Here is a 14,449-nt window from a genome sequence, read left to right as displayed (position 1 = left end):
AACAACAACAACAAGACATCCCATATGACCCAGCTATTCTATTGCTTGGAATATATCCCAAGAAAATGAGAACTGAGGTTCAGACAGACACTTGTACACCAATGTTCATAGCAGCATTATTCACCATCACAAGAACATGGAAACAGCTCAGATGTCCAACTGCAATTGAATCAATTGAGAAGTTGTGGTGCATTCATATAATGGAATACTATGTAGGACGCAGGAGAAATGATTTTGTAAATTACTACCTAACTTGGGAGGGACTAGAGAGCATTATACTGAGTGAACTAACTCAATCCCACAAGGACAAATACTATACAAGGCCATTGTTGTAGAATGAGTATGAGGATCCAAGGTGGGGGGGGAGGGTGGAGATAGAAGGGTGAGGATGGGGAGGTAGGGTGTTAATCATAGGGCTGCACAATTCAATAGGTAGGTGGGCTGAAGGAAATGGGAAGGATCTTTTGTGAAAATCAATGTATTCAAACTCTGTAAATAAATGGTTGTTGGTTTGTTTTAGATTTGTTTTTGTTGTGTTTTTTTAAAGAGCCTCTCCAAGGAGTTAAGGAGCAATGACATCAGTTTACAAACTAAGGTGCAACTGATTCAAGCCACTATCTTTTCAAGTACTTCCTATGCATGTGAAAGTTGGACAATGACTAAGGCTAGAGAAGAATAATTGATGCCTTTGAGTGTGGTGTTGGAGGACAATACTGAAAGTTCCATTGGACTGCTAAATAGAACAAACCAATAGGTACTGAATAGAGTGAAGCCAGGGTGTTCCTTGAAGGCAAGGGTGGTGAAGCTCCATCTCTGGGCTACATATTCTAGGCATGTTGTTAGGAAGGGCGAGTCCTTAGAAAAGGGCATCTTGCTTGGGAAAGTGGAGCATTGGTGAATGAGAGGAAGATCTTCAATGAGATGGACTGACACAATGACTGCTGCAACGAACTCAAGTTTGTGATCATGAGGATGGCACAGGGTGTGGCAGGGTTCAGATCCATTGTTTATAGGGTCCCTATGGGTCATACTTAATTCAAGGGCACCTAACTACAACAACATATATAAATATATAACAAATAAGGGAGCTCTGGTGACCTCTCAACATCAAGAAAACAAGGACCTTCACCAGAGGTCCAGCAGTCAGTATTATCATAGATGGAGAGAAGATTGAAGCTGTCAATGATTTGATCTTGTTTGGATCAACACCCTTGGTACCAACAGTCAGGAAAACAGGAGATATGTTGCACTGGACAAGTCGGCTGTCAAGAACGGCTCTAAAATATTGAAGAGCAATGATGTCAGTTTGAAAACTAAGGTGCACCTGATTCAGGCCATGGTCTTCTCAATCACTTGCTATGCATCAGGGAGCTGGACAATGAATAAGGATGGCAGAAGAATAGTTGATGCCTTTGAGTTGTGGTGATGGGGGAAAAAGAGTACTGAATATCCCATGGACTACCAAAAGAACAAACAGATCTGTCTTGGACAGTGTGATCAGAGTGCTCCTTGGAGGCAACGATGATGAAGCTTCATCTTTCATACTTTGGTCATGTGGACAAGTGAGGCTACTCTTTGGAAAGGGATATCAATGCTTGGAAACATAGAGCTTCAGCAAAGAAGAGGAAGACTCACAGCAAGGTGGATTGACACTGTGACTTCAGCAATGGGCTCTAGTGTCTCAGAGATGGTGAGGATGGCACAAAGGGCATAGTTCAGGTTGGCTGTTCATAGGGTTACTATGAGTCATACTTGGCTTGATGGAACCTACCAACAACTGGTAAGCTAGTGGTAAGCAGCTGTGCTGCAATCCCAAATACACATGACGTGGTTCCACCGTCGGCTTCATGAGAAGGATGGGCAATCTCCCATGGAATTGACTGCCTCTGATAATCCACTGAGGAGTCAACACTGGCAGTCCCTACTTAGCAGCACATAAAAACATATAGTAAAAGCTTAGAGCATTGTCTGGAAAAAGTAAGAAAACTCAAACGCTAATTATCATTGATTATGCAAAGGCGTTTGACTGTGTGGATCATAACAAACTGTGGCTGACTCTGAGAGGAATGGGAATCCCACAACACTTGATCATGCTAATGTGAAACCTAGACTTGGACCAAGAGGCAGTTATCAGAACAGAGCAAGGAAACACTGTATGGTTCAAAATTGGGAAGGGCGTACGCGAGGGATGTGTCCTATCTCCATACCTTTTCAACCTGTATGCAGAACACATTATCCGAGAGGCTGGGCTCTATAAGGAGAAATGCAGCATCAGCATTCGTGGAAGATCTATCAACAATCTGCGTTATGCAGATGGCACAACCCTGCTTGCTGAAACTGAGGAGGACCTGAAGCGCTTGCTGCAGAGGGTCAAGGACTGCAGCCTTCGATATGGATTGAGGCTCAATGTCAAGAAGACAAAGATTCTCACCACTGGACCAATTGACATCATCAGGATGGAAGGTGACGAGATTGAGATTGTTCACAGCTTTAGTCTGCTTGGCTCCACAGTCAACACTCTTGGCACCAGCAGCCAGGAAATTAAAAGATGTATTGCAATGGGAAATTCTGCTGTTAGGGACCTCTCCAAAGTACTGGAGAGCAATGGTGTCTCTCTGGAGACTAAGGTACATCTGATACAGGCCATAGTCTTTGCAATCACTTGTTATGCATCAGAGAGCTGGATAGTGATTAGGAAGGACAGAAGGAGAATTGATGCCTTTGAGCTGTGGTGCTGGAGAAGAGTATTGAATATACCATGGACTGTTAGGAAAACAAACAGGTTTGTCCTGGAGAGGGTAAAGCCGGGCTGCTCCTTGGAGGCAAGGATTCTGGGGCTTCGTCTGACATACTTTGGACATGTTGTGAGGAAAGACCGGTCCTTGGAGAAGGACATCATGCTTGGGAGGGTGGAGGGGAAGGCCCTCTATGAGGTGGATTGATTCAGTGACTGGGATAATCAGGATGGGTGTGTTGGAGGCAGTGAGATTGGCACAGAATAGAGCAGAGTTTAGGGCTGTTGTACATAGGGTCGCTATGAGTCACAAGCGACTCGATGGCACATAACAACAACAACAATAATTCTTTTTTAATCATCCAGAGAAAAAGTCTCTCATTGTTTAAAGGAATTAAAAAAAAAAAAGCCAGTATGAACAGAAGAAGTGATAGGGGTGAAGAGAAAAAGAAGGAACAGAAAATACATGACACTAACATTTAATACTTCATCTTGCTTGGATCCACAAGTAGCACCCTTGGTACCAGCAGTCAGGAAATCAGGAGACGTATTGCATTGGGAAAGCCTGCAGTTAGGGACTTCTCTAAATTATTGAGAACTAATGATGTCAGTTTGAGGACTAAGGTGCGCCTGATTCAGACCCTGTTCTTTCTGGTCACTTGCTACGCACCTGAGAGCTGGACAATCAATAGGGAGGACAGAAGAAGAATTGAGGCCTTTGGGCTATGGAGTTGGAGAAGCGCACTGTTAGATCCCATGGACTCCCAAGAGAGCAAATAAATGTCTCGGAGCAGCCAGAGTGCTCTTTGGAGACAAGGTTCCGCTTCACATACTTCAGACATATTGCTGTTGTTGTTGTTGTTGTTATGTGCCGTCGAGTCGCCTGCGACTCATAGTGACCTTATGTACAACAGCCCTAAACTCCGCTCTGTCCTGTGCCAATCGCACTGTCTCTGACACTCCCATCCCAATTATCCCAGTTACTGAATCAATCCACCTCATAGAGGGCCTTCCTCTCCTGCGCCGTCCCTCTACCCTCCCAAGCATGATGTCCCTCTCCAAGGACCGGTCTCTCCTCACTACATGTCCGTAGTGAGGAGACATATTGCTAGGAAAGGCTTTTCCTTGAAGAGACATGATGCTTGGAAGAGTGGAAGGTTGGCGAAGGAGAGGAAGACCCTCAACCACGAGGATTGACACGGTGTCTGTTGCAATGGACTTTATTGTGTCAGGAAGTGTGAAGATGGCACAGGATAGGACAGGGTTCAGATCCACTCTTCATACAGTCACTATGAGTCGTACATTTAATATGTACTTATTGTGCTAAATTTTCACATATATGCTCTCTTCTGATCTTCACAGTAGCCTTGTTAAGCGCATGTTTTTCTTCATCTTTCAACTGAGATTCAGAGAATTTACCCAGAAAATGTGGCCAAGAGACAATGCAAGTGGACTTCAAACCCCTGACAGTCTGAGTAGCCCCTTGCTCTCTATCCATGCCTTTCCACACACTTTGGACAAAGGGGCTTTTCTAGATCTCCCAGTGTTAACTTACTGTTGTCACTGAGAAAGAACATGTATAATCAGATTCCATTCAACCCAACCAAAAATCTTGCTTCTGACAAGAATTCTGTGGAAAATACCATCTCTCAAAGTCCTACATGTTCAGCAATACATTTTATTACAACTATAGCCCCAAAGATGTACGTAAAATGTTTCTGAAACTAATTCTTGCTAACTTGTCTTGTGTGTGAACTTCTTTCACAAAATTGCTTCTTTGGGAAACAATATTTTCTTGAAAAAAAAATAGTACATCAGCCCTCCAGGGAGGGTACCCTCACCCCTGTACACATTGCTGTTCAATGTATAAAAGGGTAGGTTCATTTATGGTTTCTTAGGAAACTCCAGTCCGCTTGGTAAGATCAGCCCAGGGCTGATAGGAAAATCCAAGGAAGCTCCCTCATACTGGGCCTCCCGGATCCTGGCTGAGATCTCACCACAGCACTGCGTCCAATAATAAAATCCTCCCCGACTCTAGGAGAACTCAGCTTATTCCTGCTTTTTCAGTCTTTTAAGTGCCTCCTTCCCATGTTCCTTCTTTTCCTGTCCCCAGTCTCTTGCAAAAAAATCTCGTTCCAAAATGTCAGTCAAACATCAACTAATGGGATCAGAAATTGCCTCACAATCACAAAATCCTCCTGGTCCCGGCCCAAGGCTTCCCCCCTCCACCCCATCACATCCAGTGTCCCAAGATGACCTTCCAGCCTTCATGACGTCAGAAGACATTTCAGAGCAGCTTCAGAGACAGAGAAACGCATTCGTTATTTTTTCAAGGGACCAAGAAAAGAAAATGTTATGAGCAAGGAAATTGTTGGTGGGTCATTGGCCGGGACACTGAAATTTGAACGTTCGACAATTAATTTGAGGATAGTATAAACAGGTTTCATTATACAGATTTTAGGAATATGATACGAATGGCCTGTTGTTTTGAATTCTAGAACCTTCCTCCCACTCCTGCCCCGCCACCTCCATCCTCCGGCCCTCGTACTATGAGTTGACCTTCTCACTCTATTCCTTGCTGCTCTGCTGGTTGTTTTCTCTAAGTTTGCTATTAGAGCACACACACACCATGATTGGCTTCATGTGGTTGTTTCACCCACGTTTATTCTGGTTTCCTATTGTGTGGCTGACACACATTTTTAAGAGTTTCATTATGTTAGGTTTTTGTTATAGTTTGGTTTTTTTTTCTCCTACTCTTCAGAAAAAGTGTACTTTTTTCAAAGGCCTATCTTTTGAAAACAAGTTTTGGTTTCAATAAATAAGATTCTTTCTAGGTCTTTGTCTTCTTCCACAATTATAGGCATGTAATCCATAAGGAATCGATTAATCTGGAAGAGGCTTTGAAGCTGATTGTGTGTGCATGTGTGTGCGTGTGTGTGTGTGCGTGTGTGTGCGCGTGTGTGTGTGTGTATACACGCGTGTTTGTGCGCATGCTGTTGGGGATGACTTTTATTTTTTTCCTCTTTCTCTCAGAATCTTGCTGTTGCCAACCACTGATTTAGGAATGTTAAGGGGTATATGCCAACTCAATAATCAAAATCATTTTGGTACTGGGAACCCAACCACAGTCTCTGTAGACCGGTGGAATTTATTTCTTGTTCCAGTTTATTAAGTAATAGTACCAACAACATTTTGAATAAAGAAGAGTCTGATAAGATGTGATAGAATGTCAGGATAATTCATTCTGATCATGCAACAATGCTTGTTTTGAATGTGAACTCTTAAAAGCGCAAATAGCCCAATGGCCCACGGCCTCCTTCTCTTGACCTGGGAATATGACCTTTGGCTCACTTTGTAAAGACGACTCCATACAAAGTGCTAGTTTTCCGCTGCATATACATCCCTGTTGTGTTTCCAGAAATAGTTATCTAGTACCTATTACCATGGGCCAGGCTATGAGCTAGGCATCGAGACCACAGTGGTGAACAAGATAAACACGATTCTTGCCACATGATACTTACAGGAAGAGACCTTGGCAAGATGACTTGGTGTCAAGACATTGAAGGCACGCATTAAACAGAGTTGAAATAAAAACTATTGGTTCCAAAATCTGAGTTAACTGTACTGATCTGGGCTATACTGTTCCAAGATATTTTATCTTGGACTGGTTACTTGGCCTCACTAAGCTTTGATTTTCTAAATTACAGAAGTACTTACCTCATAGGGTTATTTAAAGGCTTACATTGTGTGTGTGTGTGTGTGTGTGTGTGTATAACTTTATAATGCTTTTAATAAATGACCTGATCAATAGCCAGTAGTAATAGTAGAAGAACAGGCAAGAATAGTTGTCGTCGTCGTAGTAGTAGTAGTTATGATAGTAGTAGTCACAGAGGCAGGAATGGTGGTGGTGGTGGTGGTGGTGGTGGTGGATGACCAAGGAGAAGAAAGAAGAAGAGATAGAGAAGGAGGAGAGCCACACTGATCAAAAGCAAGGAAGGCCATATTTCCTCACAGTTATCACTAGGAGGTCTTTGTCCTTTACTCTGGGAGTTTCTTCAATTGTGCCATGGAAAGCATCCTTGCCTGGTGCTCAGAAGCAGATCCTCTGCCTTCCAACGTTGCAATGCCTCCTGCTGCCCATGAAAGAAATGCAGCTCTTACCACAACAGCCCAGTAGTTTAATAGCCCCACCATTGTAAGGATCACTCACGTTACCCAAGACCTAGCATTTCTCTTGTTCAGTTCGTAAGCCTTTTATTGTCATTTGCTCTGTGAAAGTTTATAGAGCAAACTGATTTTCTGTTCAATAAAGGTACACATTTTGCTTCATGACACTGATCGGAGTCCCTGAGATGCAAAAGCGGCCTCCCCACTTCCTTCTTGTGTTTACCTTTCCTCTTGTCCTTCTTCCCTATTCCTTCCTGCCCCCGGTGTTTTCTCTGCCGGCTGTCCTTTTATCTCGTATGATTGCTTGTTGTTTGGAGGGCACACCTAACTGTTGCTGTTACTCACTTTACAGGCCTGTCTACTGTGTGGCCAAAAGTTGACCCGTTGAAGTAGCTTAAAAGTGAAGGAAGACTAAGGACCTTGAGCTCTGACACTTGTAACCCCAAAAGATGTCACTGTGTGATCTCTTTAATTTTTTTCTTTATATTTTCATTTTCTTTTATGCTGGTTTACATACAAAGTTCATATACATTGTTTTCATACTGGCCCTTTCCCCTTTCCTTTACCAGTCCTTCCCTCCACCAATCAAATTGTGTGACCCTATATTTAAGCCCCTCCCCCTTGGATCCTCGGACATGCTCTACAATAATGGTTCTATACAGTATTTGTCTTTATGAGACTGAGTTAGTTCACTTAACATAATGCTTTCCAGTCCCTCCCAAGTTAGGTAGTAATTTATAGAAATCAGAGATCTCTTACCAGCTGCTGTGCCTGTGGCATCCTCTTGTGCCGTTGTTATTGTTGTTATGTGCCGTCAAGTCGCTTGTGACTCATAGCGACCCTTTGTACAACAGCCCTAAACCCTGTTCTATCCTGTGCCAATTGAACAGCCTCTGATGCACCCATCCCGATTACCCCAGTCACTGAATCAATCCACCTCATAGAGGGTCTTCCCCTCTTGCACCATCCCTTCACCCTCCCAAGCATGATGTCCCTCTCCAAGGACCTGTCCCTCCTTACAACATGTCCAGAGTATGCCAGATGAAGCCCCAGAATCCTTGCCTCCAAGGAGCAGCCCGGTTTAACCCTCTCCAGGATGAATCTGTTTTCTTGGCAGTCCATGGTAAATTCAATACCTTTCTCTAGCACCACAGCTTACAAGCATCCATTCTCCTTCTGTCCTTCCTAGTCATTGTCCAGCTCTCTGATGCATAACAAGTGATTGCAAAGACCATAGCCTGTATCGGATGCCCCTTAGTCTCCAGAGTGACACCGTTGCTCTTCAGTACTTTGGAGAGGTCCCTAACAGCAGACTTTCCCATGGCAATATGCCTTTTCATTTCCTGGCTACTGGTGCTAAGAGTGTTGACTGTGGAGCCCCTTTTCTGAATTATAGCAATCATATACATAACAGAATAAAGCACTGCTTGTGCTTGCCTCTCCTCCCCACAGTGACTGTGTTTGAGCCCACTGTTCAGCTGCTGCGTCCATCCATCATTTGCAGAACCTTTTCCTTTTTTTTGCTCATCTTTCCCTGAGCATGATGCCTTTCTCCGGATTGGATCCCCCTGGCAACATCTCCAGCGTGTGTGACATGAAATAAAACGATCCTCACTTCTTTTAATTATTTGTGTGTGTGTGTACTGTCCAGTGGGATCTGACTGGTACAGGAGGAGATCGTCCCTCCTTCTCCAGCAGAGCATCTGGTGGGTTTGAACCACACTCCTCTGGGATTGCAGTACAGTTTCTTGCCACCAGAGCTCCCTCCGATTCTCACTTCTAAAGAGCACTCTGCTTACACTTCTCTACAGAGGAACGGGATTTGCTCCTTATTCTGACACTCCCACATGGATTCATTACGCATCACCAATACCCCAATTCAGTTCTCCATGGTGCCTTATTGTCCAGCTTACATATGCACGTCACTCCACTCAACCTGGGGCAATTAAAAAAATACCAGGGCTTAGGTACATGGTGCCTTGTTTTGAACATGTTCAAGAGGTCCTTTGCAGCAGATTTAGACAATACAATATGTGATTTGAGGTCTTTCCCCTCGTTTATTTGTTTTATATAGCCTTGCCCTTCAACCAACCTACAATACATCTATTATCTAATTATAAATTTTCCTTTTTCCCTTCTGCCCCTGGTAACCATCAAACACTGTTTGGTTCTGTTTGTTTAATTTTTTCTTAGCTTTTTATAACAGTCGACTCGCACAGTCTTTGTCCTTTGGGATCTGGTTTATTTCACTCAGTTTAATGTTCTCCAGGTTCCTCCATGTTATGTGGTTCTTTGCGAATTCTTTGAGTCTTTAAAGCTTGCATAATATTCCACCGAGTTCTGTATCGTAGTTTGTTTAGCCATGCCTCCACTGATGGGCACTTAGGTTGCCTCCATCTCTTTGCTATTGTAAATAATGTTGTAAATTACTGTACATATTTGTTCACGTCTCAGCTTTTCCTTATTTGTCGTTGGATTTCTTGACTGCCGCTTCCATGGGGATCGATTGTGGCTCCAATGAAAATGAAAGCCTTGACAATTTCAATCTCTTCTCCGTTCATCATGATATTGCTTATTGGTCTAATTGGGAGGATTTCTGTTTTCTTTATGTTGATGTGGAATCAGTCTTTGAGGTTCATCTTTCAAGTGCTTCAAGTCTTAATGATTTTCAGTTTACAAGATTGTGTCCTCTGCACTTCACAGGCTGTTAATCAGTTTTCCTGCACCTCTGATGCTGTGATCTTCATATAAGGTGGGAGTTTGCCTTCTGTGATAAGGATTCTTCCCACCTTCTCTGCCCCTTCAGTTTCAGCAGGTGCCTCCTTCTGTTCCATGTGGATTTCATGCGCAGGAGATTGAGAACTTTCAGTGATGCTGGAGCCTTTAGGACTCACACAAATGCTGTATTTCTAATAGATCCTGCATTTGGTTTCCCCTCCTAGAAACAGCTCTGACCCCAATCACTTACCTCTAAGATTTCTCACACTTACCATATGATCAGGATGTTTGGGCTGAGACAACGTCCCTGCCAGACCTATCCACTCTCGAGAATGATCGTGAAGGTCTCCTGAAGACTTGGACCAATGGGGGCAGGTCCACTTTCAAAAAAAGTGATATGGAATAGAGGGCCATGTCTTTTGGTGCCTCTTTCCCAACTCAGAGCTGTTGTAACAGGGTCACTATGAGTCACAAGCAACTTGACAGCATGTAACAACACAACAACAACAACAGCTTTCCCAACTCTCTTTGGTGACTGTCTCTCCTAAACAGTATGAGAAACAAGGTGGCTTGGTTTCTGTCGTAGAAATCTAGGTACAAAAAGCCTATCCATCTGTTTCCTTTACGAAGTGAACAGGCACAGAGGATATCACCAGCTCACCCTCCACTAAGGAGCGTTCCTATCGTCAGCTTATGCGTGGACACTAAATTTAAAACACTCACAACCAAGTTCTTTCCTAATACTTTCTATCCACCCAACCCTTGTTGTTGTTGTTGTGTACCATCGAGTCACAACCAACCCAGCCTACCCTCCAGTGGATTTTCAGAGACAGTTAATTATACAAGAGGAAATTGTCCATCCTTCTCTCATGCAGCAGCTGGTGGATTTGAACCACATGCCTTTGTGTTGGCAGTGCAACTCCTTACTACTAAGCCACCAGAGCTCCCGATCTAACCTTTTTCTTGTTATTATTAGGTATCATTGAGTCGACCAAGACTGTGAATAACAGATTTTAACGTGGTCCTATCTTGTGCCATCCTCATTTCTGGCATACTTGAACCCATTGCTGTCGTCACTGTGCCAATCCAGCTGGTTGACGATCTTTCTTTCACCGCCCTTCCACCTTGTCAAGCATAATATCCCTTTCCAAGAAATAGTCTCTCCAGCCATTACCAAGTGCCAATCACTTATTTGATGCCAGAGGAGAGACACGTCTCAGTAGTCTTTTTGTCAATATAGCAAGAAGTTGGCTGAACATGTTTGAATTAACTCAAAGGAAGAGCAGGCCAATGCCAGAGGCCGATCTCTGAAGATTTATTGTTTAACAAGGTCATTTCCTAACTCAGGAAGTTACAAATATTACATGTTGTTGTTGTTGTTATGTGCCGTCGAGTCATCTGCAACTCAAAGTAACCTTGTGTACAACAACAGCTCTGAAGTCTGCCCTGTCCTGAGCCGGTCTCACTGACTTGGACACACCTACCCCAATTGCCCCAGTTACTGTATCAGTCCATCTCATCCCCGATCTTCCTCTCCTGTGCTTTCCCTCCATCCTTCCAAGCATGATGTCCTTCTCCAAGGACTGGTCTCTCCTGACAATGCAGAAAGTATGTGAGATGGATCTTCAAAATCCTTCCCTCCAAGGAGCAACCTGACTTCACTCTCTCCAGGACAGACCTGTTTGTTCTCTTGACAGTCTGTAGTATGTTCAAGACTCTTCTCCAGCACCACAGCTCAAAGGCATTGATTCTTCTGCTGTCATCCTTAGCTGCTGTCCAACTCTCTGACGCATGGTGTTTTTTAGCTTGGTATTCTTTGCCATCTTTTTCTTACGTAGCATCACACAGGAGTAGGTCCTTCCCCTGGTTGCATTTCCAGGGTGTATCCCACTCTGCCAGCAAGGCACGCACTGCTCATGCATTCTCCTGCCTCCCTCTGTGTAAGGTGCCCCACTACACCTGACTTCGCTTTCTGGGGCAGGTTCCTAATCAGACGTGTCCCTCATCTACCTTGACTTAACAGTGTTAGACCTCAACAATGTGTCGAGGACATGGGCACGAAGAACATAATGTCCCAGTGCACACAGAGCTCACATTCTTGTGGAAAACAAGAGCAAAACACAGTCTGACTTCCAGTGACACCAAGTGAGTCAGAGCAGAACTGTGTCCCACAAGGTTTTCGGTGGCTGCCTTTTCAGAGGCCGGTCACCACAGCTTTCTTCCAAGGCACTTCTCAATGGACTCGGACTGCCAACCTTTGATTAGTAGCATTCATTTAATTAGGGTTTTAATAAGTACATTTCTAGAAGCCAAGTGTAGGAGGGAAGGAGCGCTGGTAGCACTGTGTATTAGATATTGGACTGTGCATCTTTGATGCCCTCTGAGCCTTATCCCTGGGCACGTGACACCATGTAGACCTTATATGGTCAATTGTTCTCAGGGTGAAGCACTTTCTGGTGTTACTGGGAATCTTATTAAATTTTTGTCTTTTTTTTTTTTTTTTTGCCTGACGCTTGAGCCATGGGAGTTTTGCTTTTGTTGCGTGCTGTGGAGTTGGAAGCTACTCATAGCTACCTCTCTGACAGATTTTTCAGAGTCAGTAAATTGTATGGAAAGAGATTTCCCATCCTTCTCCCACAGAGCAGCTGATGGACTTGAGCCACGTCCCTTTGAGATGGCAGTGCAACTTCTTACTACCGACCAGATGTCAGTAGTTTAAACTCACCAGCTGCTCCATGAAAAAAAGATGAGTAATTGCCTCTTGCAAAAGTTTATCACTGTGCAAACCCAGTGAAGGCCCCCCATGAGTGGAACCGGCTTGGCAGTGTGGATTTGGTCTCTTATTAAGGAAAGAAGGAATTTTGAATGACTATAACTCAACCATCTGCCCCTAGTCACTTATCATTTCAGGTAGACATCACTATTTTATCTCTCTTAGTAAAGTCTGGTACGGCTGCTCCTTTGGGACCCAAATGGGCTCAAGGATCCTCATTTTTACTCTGCAGGGGAGACAGAAATACCCATCAAGGAGTCTATCCTGAAAAGTGTCCACTAGGAACAAGCCAAAAAAGAAAAGGGAACTCATGTTCATCCACTAAAACCCACTGGAGGGTCAGTTATGGGTTTGTTCAGATTCTGTGGTACACAACAACAACAACAAAGGGGCGGCAGCTGATGGAGCTCTGGTGATGAAGCCCACGGGGAGATGTGCCACTAACCCAAAGTCAGGCTGCCCCTCTGGCAGCTTGAATCCACCAGCAGCTTCCAAGGAGAAAGACGAATAATCTCCTTCTGTCTGATTTTCAGGCTCTGAAATGCCACTGGGGCATCAGCTGTGAGTTGCTCCTGGCCTGAGAGCAGTAAGTTCATGAAATAAAAATCTAAGTTTTTTTTTCTTAATTTGTTATTAACTTCAATGAAAATTTACAGACTTTGTATTTCCATTCATTCATTGTTGTTCTTTTCTCCCCTCCCAACCCTTCCCCCTAGTACATTCCCCTCTTGGAAAAGTAAAAGAAAAGTTCTTTCATTGTTTTACAATCCATCCTCTCAGGTCCACTCCAATGTGCAACATTCACTCTGGACTCCCATCATGACAAAAATACCTAATCACATATCCCTTTTAAACAATTTTCTCACTCATCTGTTTCAATGCAATATACATTATTGAACCCATCTTTCTCAGTCTCCCCCCAACCCTGATGTTAGTCCTGTTTTACAACAGTGACACCTTGCAGTATTTGTCCTTTTGTGACTGAGATACTTCACTCAGCATTATGTCCTCCAGGGTCACCCATTTTGAATAATATTGCATGAGTTCCTTGTTTTTCAATGCAGCGCAGTATTCCATTGTGTGAATATACCACAGCTTCTCTATTGATTAGTTTGTTGATGGGCACTTAGGTTGTTTCCAACTCCTTGCTATTGTGAACAAAGCCACAATAAACATGGGTGTGCATATATCTGTTTGGATGTCAGTTATGGTCTCTTTGGGGTAAAAAATCTAAGTTTTAATGCAGAATGAGATCAACACTCTTTCCTAGCACCGATTCTTTTCAGAAAATTAACAGAAATTGATTTGGTGTAACTTGCCTCAGTCACAAGTAACATTTGAACTTAAGAAGACATTTCAAATGGTTGGGGGAAATGACAGTTGACCCTTTCAAATAAGATGACAAACCTAGAACAAACCTGTACAGGTTGTGCCTTACCCGAGTGAGCCAGACTGGCGTGGCGAGGGGTTGCTACACTCTGACCTACATCCTAAGCCTTGTTTGTGAATGGTTACTTCAGCCTGGAGGAAGAAGAATTGTATTTTTATTTCATGCAAAAACACCATCCATCCACTGAGCTGAGAGAAGACCACTATTACTAATTCATCTCCCTAGAAATATGCCTTTTTATCATTTCCATGATTTGTGTGTTAGCAGGTGCTCCGGGCTCTCCCTCAGTCTTGTCATAATGTGATGGTTCTTACAGCCAGCAGAATATCAAGCACCAAACTACTCATAGGTAGAAGCATTTGTTCCCTAACTGGAAATGACAGCCTTAAAGGACTTCAACCTAGTCCGGACACTTGTTCTCCCAGAGGATGACTGCAGAGCTTAAGAAAATGATTAGTTCTATTCATTCCAGATAAACTTTTTTTGTTTTTAATTAAGCTTTTCATTTTTAGATAATCGTAGATTCAAATGCAATTGTAAGAAATAATTCAGAATGCAGTGAATGTGTGTTAATGCAGAGGAACAACTCAGAGAAAGAAAATAGTTGTGTAACCAGAAGAGCGTGATCGATGCCACTGACTTGTACAAACAGAAATTGTTAGCTTGT

This window comes from Elephantulus edwardii, unplaced genomic scaffold (assembly GCF_000299155.1).
Source record: "Elephantulus edwardii isolate Elephantulus edwardi_28Jun2011 unplaced genomic scaffold, EleEdw1.0 scaffold00068, whole genome shotgun sequence".
Taxonomy (NCBI): Eukaryota; Metazoa; Chordata; class Mammalia; order Macroscelidea; family Macroscelididae; genus Elephantulus; species Elephantulus edwardii.
The sequence above is the reverse complement of the archived record's forward strand: the minus strand, read 5'-3'. Positions refer to the sequence as shown.